We start from the raw sequence: 10,578 nt of genomic DNA on the forward strand, positions 1-10,578 counted from the left end.
GTCTCACCGAGTTGCTTAGGGCTCGCCCTTGCTGAGGCTGGCTTTGAACTCGCGATCCTCCTGTCTCAGCCTCCCCAGCCGCTGGGATTACAGGGAGCTCCACCGCCCCAGCTCCTTCCTTTTGGGGGGACAAGGTCTTGCTCTGTTGCCACCATGCCCAGCTGCATGACTTCTTCATGCCAGGCCCAGTTTGTGGTTGAGGGAATAAATGGATAGGCGCGTACTTACTGTTCCTCTGCTTATGCTCTTGGTGGTGATGGGGGCACCTAGACATGGAAGTACTGAGTCAAAACCAAATGGTTTTATTAGAGTGCTTGGTGTGCTTTGCCAAGTTGCCCTGGAGAAAAGTAGTAATGGCTTAGATGTCCCCAGCAACGGACGCAAGGCCCCCAGCAATGGACCTTGCAAGGCCTGGTTTCAGAAAAAGTTGGGGGGGGGGATGCAGCTCAGTGCAAGAGCACATGCCTGAGGCCCTGGGTTCCAGCCCAGTGTGGAAAAGAAAGAAAGAACCCCTACCAGATAGGAGACGGATGAGTGTGTGTGTGTGTGTGTGTGTGTGTGTATACACATTTTTTTTTTTCTTTTAGCGTTTCTACAGTAGCAGGGTTTGGATTCAAGAGCCCTCTACCACTGAGCCACATCCCCATCCTTTTTAATTTTTTATTTTGAAACAGGGTCTCCCCAAGTTGCCCACGCTGGCCTCAGCCTCCTGAGATGCTGGGATTATAGGAATGCACCACCACTCCAGACTAGGATAGCAATTTAAAAATCTTCTGATATAACCTAAAACAGATGGCTCACAGTCACGTAGCGATTTTATGTACCGGGACTCATTCTGTTTCTCACTTTCTTTCACTTAACCCTTGTAACAATCCTACTCTGCTTTTTATTTTTATAAGTAAACTGAGTTACGGGAGGATAAAGTTGGCTCACTGGTCAGCTTTTTAAAAGTTTGTGTGTTTGTTTGTGTGATGCTGGGGATTGAACCGTCTCCTCTCCCCCTGAGCCACATTCCCAGCGCCCACTCTGCTTCCTTTTTTGATACAGTATCTCACTGTGTCACCCAGGCTGCCTGGAACTCCTAGGCTCAGAGATCCGCCTGCCCCAGCCTCCCAAGCAGCTGGGACGACAGATGCCCTTGCACAACTACACTGAGCTTTGTGGTCTGCCTTCTTAAATGAGAGGATGACTGTAGACCCTCTGGGCAGAATGACTTGTGGCTCTGAGTTTTGTCGTCTCTGACATCTGTGCACTCCTAACCTTTTCTGTAAAGGATCCATTCATAAATGCTTTTGGTTTTGCAAACCGTAGTCTCTGTTATGACCAGTTGATTCTACTCTCGTTTCAGATATTTGCTCTGTATCGAAGATATCAGCCCATGGTAATTTGTGTTGCAAATATTTTATACAAACTTCTTTTATGGCTTCATTTTAATGCTCTTAATTTTTTATTGATCTGGAATTTTTGTTATTTTATGATAAATTGGAATTATGCTTTTCTCCAAATGGTAAAGCAGTTTCCCAAGTCATAATTACCAAAAATTCCATCTTTTCTCTACTAATTTGAAATGCCATCCTTACTATATCATTAAATTTTATTAATGGGTTATACTATAGCTTATAGATAGAAAGACATGAAGATATAGACTGAAACTAGAGTCTAGCTGGGTGTGGTGGCATATACCCATAATCCCAGTGGTTTGGGAGGCTGAGGCAGGAGGATTGTGAGTTCAAGACCAGCCTCAGCAACTTAGCGAGGCCCTAAGCAACTCAGCAAGACCCTGTCTCTAATATATATATATATACACATACATATATATATATACACACACACACACAAACATGTATGTATATTTATGTATGTATATGTGTGCATGTGTGTGTATATATATTATATATATAAAAGGGCTGGGAATGTGGCTTAAGTGATTAAGCACCCCTGGGTTCAATCCCCAGTACAAAAACAAAAACAAAAAAAACCCTCTAGAGTCTGTTATTTTCTTTTAACATTTATTCATCCTTATCATACTATCACACTATTGACATTATCATTTTCAGTTAGTTTCATTACTTTTTTATGAATTTTTATTTTAACTTTCTTACTTGTTTATTCTTCCAGGCATTTCCTAGATAAATTTTTGAGTTCTTTCCCCAAATACCTTCTCCAAAGCCCACTGGAATTTTTTTGAGAGGCTTTTGTTACTGGAGCTTGGCCTCATGCAGGCTCAGCATGTGCTGTACACCCCCAGACCCTACATAGATTGATTTATAGGTTTATAAAATTATTGATTTGCAGGTTTATACAGTACTGACAACCTATAAATCAATTCAGAGAAAATCAAAACCTTATGGAATTCTCCATTCAATGACAGGTTTTGGTTCTCTGCTCAATTCAAACCTTCTGTTAGGTCTCTCCTAACATCATGCCTTATGTACTCATTCATTTTACCCTGTTACCATTGAGAATGAGCATGTAAAAAATAATTGAGGGCTGGGGATGTGGCTCAAGCGGTAGCACGCTCGCCTGGCATGCGTGCGGCCCGGGTTCGATCCTCAGCACCACATACAAACAAAGATGTTGTGTCCACCGAAAACTAAAAAACAAATATAAAAAATATAATTAAAAAAATAATTGAATATCTCTGGTACTTAGGAAAGCAGTTGAGTTTTCATCTTTAGTTTCTAGCTGGCCATACTTATTAGTTCTAATAATTTTCAGTTGCTTTTCTAAGTGAACATGCTGATGATAAATGGTTTCTCTTCTCCTATGATTACATTATTTCTGGTTCCTGCCTTATTGCATTGGCTTCCACTTCTAGAACAAATCTATATGCTGACGGTGATATTGGGTTTCCTCAACTCTTTTTTAAACATTTGTGTGAATTCACCCCAAGCATGGAGTTGGCTTTGACTTGAGAGTTTTTGTCAGGGAAGAGTGTTAACTTGACCAGCCCCTTCCTAATGCATACTGACAGGGATGGGAGTAAGCTGGGACATTTTTTAGACTTCCATCTGAAGGAAGTTTCCATGAATTCTTCTCATCTCTCTGTGACCAACTTGGGATTTTGTTACACAATGCACATGGTCCAGAATTTCTTACATTGAATCCCTTAAGTTCTGTCTAGAAGTTACATAGGTTTCATTTTCTAAACAGTATCTTTGAAAAGAAAAAAATGTTATGCCACCCAAGGTCTCAAGCATGCTAGATGAGCACTCAACACTGAGCCCCAGCTTTAGCCATTTTTGGAAAATTTGCCATTTCTCACTATGTTGCTCAGGCTGGTATCGAATTTGTGATAATCCTGCCTCAGCCTCCCAAGTAGCTGGAATTGCAGGCATGCACTACCACACCCAGATCCCCAATGCAATGTTGGATATAGCTAAGAGCATACATCTTGCCTTATATTGGATCTGAGGATAAGACACTCTGTCTTTGATTCTCAGTATGTTAGCAGTATTTCATAGATGCTTTATATTTAGTAGAGAAATTTCCCTTTTTTTTTCCTAAGTTGTTGAGAATTTATCCAGTATCATAAGTGAATGTTGATCTTTGTCAAATTATTTTTCTCTGTCAATCAAGATGGTGATTTTTCTTATTTCAACTGCTCAATATTGCAAATTCCATCAGTGATTTTCAAATGCTGAGCCAACTTTGCTTTCCTGGGTAAACTACCCTTGACCATAATGTGTTTTCCTCTTTTATTTATTTATTTATTTATTTATTTATTTATTTATTTATTGTAAGCCAGACAGCATTTGCTGATATTTTGTTTAGGATTGTTTGTGTCTGTGTTCGTGAAGGATACGGGCCTGTAGTCTTCTTATCTTATAGAGCCCTTATCTGGTTGTGGTTATAAAACAGTGCTGCCTTAGCTGGGCATGATGGCACATGCCTGTCATCCCAGAGACTTGGGAGGCTGAAGCAGGAGGGATGGCAAGTTCAAGGCAACTTAGCAAGACTCTGTCTCAAAATAAAAAATAAAAATGATTGGAGATGTATCTCAGTGGTAAACACCCCTGGCTTTAATCTCCAGTACCAAATAAATAAATAAACATGATAAATTCATTTTAAAAGTTAATAATGCTTTTGTCTTCCTAGCATTGGGAGTTGTTCTCTCATCTTGTATTTTTTGAAAGAATTCGTGTAGAATCAGAATGATTTCTTTCTTATATTTTTGTAGGATTCACCCATGAAGCCATCTGGACATGGAGTCTCAATTGTAGGTAGTTTTTTTTTTTTTTTTTAATCATACATTTCATTATTTCAAATAGACACAGGACTATTCCAGTTGTCTGTACCTTCTGAAGTAAGCTTTGATAGTTTGCCAACCAGAGAACGTATCTGTGTCATGTAAACTGTCAACTTTATGGACATAAAGGTGTTTACAGAGTCCCTTCCTTAACCTTCTAATGTCTTTAGGGGCAGAGTGATAGCCCCTCTTCTATTCTGCCTGCGAATGCTTCTCAGGCCTTTGCTCATTTTATATTGGCCCAAGGAAGTCACTCGGCCAAGCCCCAGGTCAGCATGGGGACAGGCTCACTGAAAACCTTGGATACAAGTAGACATGGATAAATTTGGAGCCATTACTTCAATGATCTATCTCACAAGGTCCCTCCCTGTGATAAGATTCTACCACCAAGACACAAGTTTGTTGGCATTATCTGTCTGGTGTTTTATCTATCTAGGTGTAACAAGGATATTGTACATCAAGACCTCCTTGCATGGGGGTTGGGGATATAGCTCAGTTGGTAGAGTGCTTACCTCGCATTCACAAGACCCTGGGTTCAATTCCCCAGCACCCCACATTAAAAAAAAAAATTAAAAAGACCTCCTTGCTATACTGAGTACCTGTCATCAACCCTTCATCACAATCATAGTTAATGATTCATGGTGTCCGGGTTCCACTAGAACGGAAGTTCCAGGGAATACAGAGGTCTGTATTTCTCCAGGTCATACCCTCAGCTGCCCGCACATAGTACGTGCTGTGTTAACGCACTCACTCAAAACGAAAACCCATGGTTGCTACGAGTTACTCCACACTTTGATGATTACATCCCTGTCTAGGACACATTGCATAATAGAGCACTGAGAAGTGAGGAGAGGGCAGTGACAGAGAGGATGACAAGGTCAAGGACTGAGAACCTGCCAGGAGGGCAGAGAAACAGATTCCACAAATAGCAGCTGAGGACGGCTCCCCTCCTGGCTGGAGATAACCAAAGGGCTGGGCTCCTTGAGCTCTGGGTAAAGCTTTGGAGTGGCTGATGCTGAAGGTTCCTTTGATCTCCAAGACCCTACAATTCTGCAAGACAGGTTCTGTTTGGAGGAGAGAGAGGAGGCGGGCAAAGAGCACCGAGTGAGGAGGAAGAGGGCTGTGGGAGAGAACAGCCTGGCGGGGAGGTTAGGGTTAGGGTTAGGTGCAGGCGGAGTGCGTGTGTCCAGCTGGGGACGGAACCCAGGGCTGCTCAACACTGGACGTGGGCTCTGTCCCTGAGCTGCACCCCAGCCCCCTGCTGGCTTCCCACTGCCCCTCCCTGAGCCTCCTCACGGAGCAGCCTTGAGGCAGCTTCCTCCAAGGTCACTTCACCACACACACACCTCTGGGTGCTGCTGACCACACCCACCTTCCCGAGGCCCTTCTCTCTCCTGTGCTCCTCCTCCCCTCCTCTAGAAGCCCAGACACTCCTCCTCCTCCATCCCCCTTCCTGGGGTTCTCTCGGGTTCTGTTCTCAGCCCACCTCTCCCTCTCCTTGTGGCTGCCATTTCTCTAACTCTCACGCCTGTATTCCAAGCCTTGACCATGACTGGGAAGCGCAGACCTGTGCAGTGGGGGTCCCAAGCTGCAGGGGCTTGGCCAGCTCATGTATCTGAAGGCTGTGGGTTGTACGTGATGCACTTTCTCCTCTGTGTCCCTTAGCTGCCCGTGGCAAGGGCCAGCGGGCCCAGGGACAGTGGACCCGTCTTTTCTCCCTACTGCTTCCTCCCGCCTCCTCTCCCCACCCAGGTTGGTGTTTGTCTTTCAAACTCAAAAAGTTACTGCTTTGCTTCTGTTGGCCCCCAGACCTCCTCCTACCAGAGGGAGGGAGGGGAAGAGGCCACGGGTGGACAGAATGTTTCTTCCCATCAAGGGCGGGCAAGTGACCGAGGCGCGCTTGCAGGGATCTCTCTCCCCGGCCCACACCAATCCTGAGTGTGCACACGTTTGTGTGTGTGGAGGTGTTTGTACTCGTGATAGCATTTGTGCAAGAACCACGAGGCACATTCAGGAGTGCCCGAGCGTGTCTTGGTGGAGTGTTTATGGGTCCCCACGTGAGTGTGTGTTCAGGATAGACTTCATTTTCAGAATGACTTTAGGTTCACAGCAAAACTGAGCAGAGTACAGAGTTCACACACACACACACACACACACACACATTCTGTCCCCACTGTTGATGTCCCATATCTGAGTGGCACATCGGTCACCCTGATGAACCCCCATGGACAAATCATTATCACTGAAACCCGTGGTTCCCTCAGGGCTCACTCTTGATGTCACTGTCCAACAGGCACACAATGACATGTCCCCTCCATCATGGTACACAAAGGGGTTCCACTGCCCCCAGAATCCTCTGTGCTCCACCCACTCATCTCTCCCCCCTCCCGCAGCCCCTGGCAACCTTTGATCCTTTTCTGCCTCTTCAGTCTGCCTCTTCCAGAATGCGATGCGGCTGGCGTCCTATCCTACGTGGCTTTTTCTTGGTTGGCCTCTTTCCCTTCATAGAGTCGGCCTCCATCTTTGTGGGTTCTGTAGCCTCGGATTCCACCCCCCAGCAGATTAAAAATATCTGAAAAAACAATTGTGCCTGCACTGACCCTGCTCAGACTTTTTCTTGTCATCAGTTCCGAAGTGACACAGGGTGACGACTATTTCCACAGCATCAACATCACGTTGGTTGTTGTGCATCATCGAGAGATGATTTAAAGCACGCAAGAGGTGTGCAGGTTCTGTACAAACATTGGGCCATTTTATACAAGGGACTTGAGGATTTGCGGATTTGGGTATCCACTAGAGGGGCCGGAACCCGTCCCCTGTGGACACCAACAGATGCTCCAACATGCACGTGAGCGTCCTTTGTCTTTTCATGGCTTGGAAGCCACTTCTCTTCAGCACTGAGCAACGCACTGCTGTGCCGGTGAACAGCCATTTCTTTATCCACTCACCTGCTGCAGGGGATCTCAGGCTGCTTCCAGATCTCACTGTGTTTTTGCACTGGAGAGAGGGAATGGGGTCCAGTCACTCCCCGGGGGATCTCATACCTTCACAGAGGCTCATAGGTTACCCCTCAGTATGACCTGGAGAGGATGACAAACTTCTGCCCCTGCCAATGGCCTGCAGCGACCTGAAACTCAGCCTGTCCAAGACGAAACTCACCATCCTCACCCAACCCAGCCCCTCATCTCTTGTCCCCATCTCGGCACATGGCACCGCCATCTGCCCAGTTGTGAAAGGCAGCGATCTGGGCATCTTCCAAGGCTCCTCCCTTCCTCTCCTGCCCTCTTGCGTACTTTAATTGGCAAGTCGTGTCAATTCTGAATCCACTGAATCCTGCACTCCCTGGCTCCAAAACCACTCCCTGAGATTGGCCTCTTTAGCTTTATGGTCCTCATGACAGCAGTTGATTGCTTTGAAACATGGGGTCCCTTGGGGGCCCCCCTCAGATGCACAGGTATGCATGAGATGGGTCTTTCTGTTCAAATTTGCAGACTTGCTTCGTCACCTACATGTGTGCGGTGGTTTTCAGGGACAGTGATTATGCCCACTGGAGGAACATTTGCACATCTGGAGACACTTTGGGTTGGCATGACTGGAAGGGGCTTCTCCTGACATCAAGCAGGATGTTGCTAAACCGTGCAGGGCGGCCCCCATAGTCAAGAACGCTGCTGGGTCCCCAGACATTGAGAAACCCAGTGCCAGCACTGAAATGTGATCCACAGACCATGCGGGTCTCAAACTGTTGCTCACCATTCAAATGAGAGAGTGCAGGAAACAATAAGTGTTCAGAAACTCAACAGTAAGTGACAGTAATTTTAGGATTTCTGGGCTCGAGTTTTGCATATCTTCTAAGTTCTTTTTATTATTATTATTATTATTATTATTATTATTATTATTAATAGACCTTTAAAGGAATAGTTTTTGCTTTTGCTTTGTTTGGTTTGCAGTTCTCAGGCCTGAACACACACATTGGACACATGCTGTACACCCAGCCATGCAGAATAGTTGCAAATTTATAAAAATTTAAACAGATATTAGGAGTCTCCATATTCTCCTTTTGCCCTCCTACAACACACACACACACACACACACACACACCCCAGAGTTTCCAATTTCCTCTACTCAGGATTAACATTTTAAGCTAGTATGGTATGTTTGTCACAATCAATGAACCAACTTTGATACATTGTTATTAAAGTTATTAAGGTCCATACTTTGTTCAGATTCTCCAGTTTTTCCCTAACATTCTTGTTCTGTCCCAGGACTCCCTTTAGGTTGTCACATACTCTGTGTGTGTGTTGCTGGGAATGGAACCCAGGGTCTTGTAGCATACTGGGCAAACACTTACACTGAGCCACATCCCAGCCCCCACATGACATTTAATCGTTGTGTTTCCTAGATTTCTCTTGAATAGGACAGTTTTTTCTAATATTCATTTTTTCCCCAAAGGGTTTTGGCTTTGTTTTATTTATTTATTTTTGATATGCTGGGGATAGAACCCATGGACCCTACCACTGAGCTACATCCCAGCACATTGATTCATTTACTTTTATTTTAAGATAGGGTCTCTTTAGGTTACCCAGGCTGTCCTTGAATTTGTGGTCCCTGACTCACAGGGACCACAGGCATGTGCCACCACCACATTTGGCAGAAATATACCTTGATTGCCTTTTTAAAAAAATTATTTTAGGGCTGGGGTTGTAGCTCAGTGGTAGAGCACTTACCTCACACGCATGAGGCTCTGGGTTCAATCCTCAGCACCACATAAAAAATAAACAAGTAAAGATATTGTGTCCATCTACAATTAAGATATTTTTAAAAATCATTTTGTCTGTGGACCTTTATTTTATTTATTTATCTGTGGTGCTGAGAATCAAACCCAGTGCTTCACCACTGAGATGCAACCCCAGCCCCCTTGATTGCCTTTTATGGATCAGAACAAAGAAGGGCTTTTCCCCAGGAAAAGGAGTTTGAAATTCTTCCTACGAAGGCGCAGCCGCTCCTTCTCTGCTCCTCCTTTCAGGGCTCTCCTTGAACAGGCCAGCTTGTCTCTGCCCAGGGCCTCTGCTTGGGGGTTCCCTCTGCCTGGAGTGCTCTTTCCCAATGCTTCTTTCCCCTATTCCAGTGGCGGCCCTCCCTACCCCTCCAGAAAAAAGTTTCCCCCAACCGCCAGGGTGCAGGGCTCCACCCACCACGGTGTGAGGCTCCACCCACCACCGTGCAGGGCTCCACCCAGCTGCCTCTATCTCCCTTGTTTTGCTTTATTATCCTCCCCATATTTGGGGGGTGGTGGTGTTCTGAAAACAAAACCCAGACCCTGGCCTATGCTGAGCATGCACTTAACCACCGAGCTGCAGCCCTAGCCATATCCCAAAATTTTATCCCTAGCTGAAATGTTCTCGTTCACACCTTTCCTCGCTGTACATTGCTACTAAATGCAAGCGTCACAAAGACAGGGCCCTTGGCATGTACCACAACATACATCAAAAGTTAGGTTGACCTATTTTGGACATATCTCCTGGAGGTCCCTAGAGGTCCTGGTAATACTCACTGATTTGAACTTCAGAGGGGCTACCAGTGGCCTGGCTCTACAGCTCATTTTGGGCTGGAGGTACCAAGAGGGGACCCCAGACCTCCTCTTCTCTGAGATCCCCAAATTTATTGCCCTTCCCCAACTCCATGTGAGGATCATAGATGTTTAGAGACGGTGACACCAGCCTTGGAATAGAAAGACAGCGCATGTGTTTACCAGGGGACCTGAGATTCTAGGGACTTGGGCTCAAAGTCTCCTCCCTTACCTGTGTTCCCAGCTACCAGGGAGGCTGAAGGAGAACTGCTGGAGGCCAGAGGCTCAAGGCAACAGAGTGAGGCCCCGGGGGGGACAGAAAGAGAGGAGGACAGGAGGGGTGGTGTGTGTGTGGGAGAGATCATTGCGTTAGGCTCCTTCTAACGCTTGAGCCATTAAGGGTCTGGGATTAAAAGCAACGGTGCCAGGCCTATAGCGCACCAAACCATCCTGACCTGTTAATAAGATCTGCCAAATGCACACGGTCGGGATTTTGCAGATGACTTTATAGGGATCCATACACCCCCCAGACCTGACCCCTGAACCCCGGGTCCACAAACCCTCTAAGTCATCGCCACCCCCAGCCTAATAACCAGGGCCTCTAATGAGCTGGAAGGCGTGAGAGCCCCAGGAGGCTCCAGGTGAGGGAGGAGGCGGGAGGCAGGAATCTGAGGAGGGGCCGAGGGGGCCGCGGGCACAGGGGAGCCAGTGTGTCTGAGGCCGCCTGCGCCGCAGGAACCGGCCCCCGGGGGCAGGTGGGACC

Source organism: Marmota marmota, unplaced genomic scaffold (genome assembly GCF_001458135.2).
Source record: "Marmota marmota marmota unplaced genomic scaffold, marMar, whole genome shotgun sequence".
Classification (NCBI taxonomy): Eukaryota; Metazoa; Chordata; class Mammalia; order Rodentia; family Sciuridae; genus Marmota; species Marmota marmota.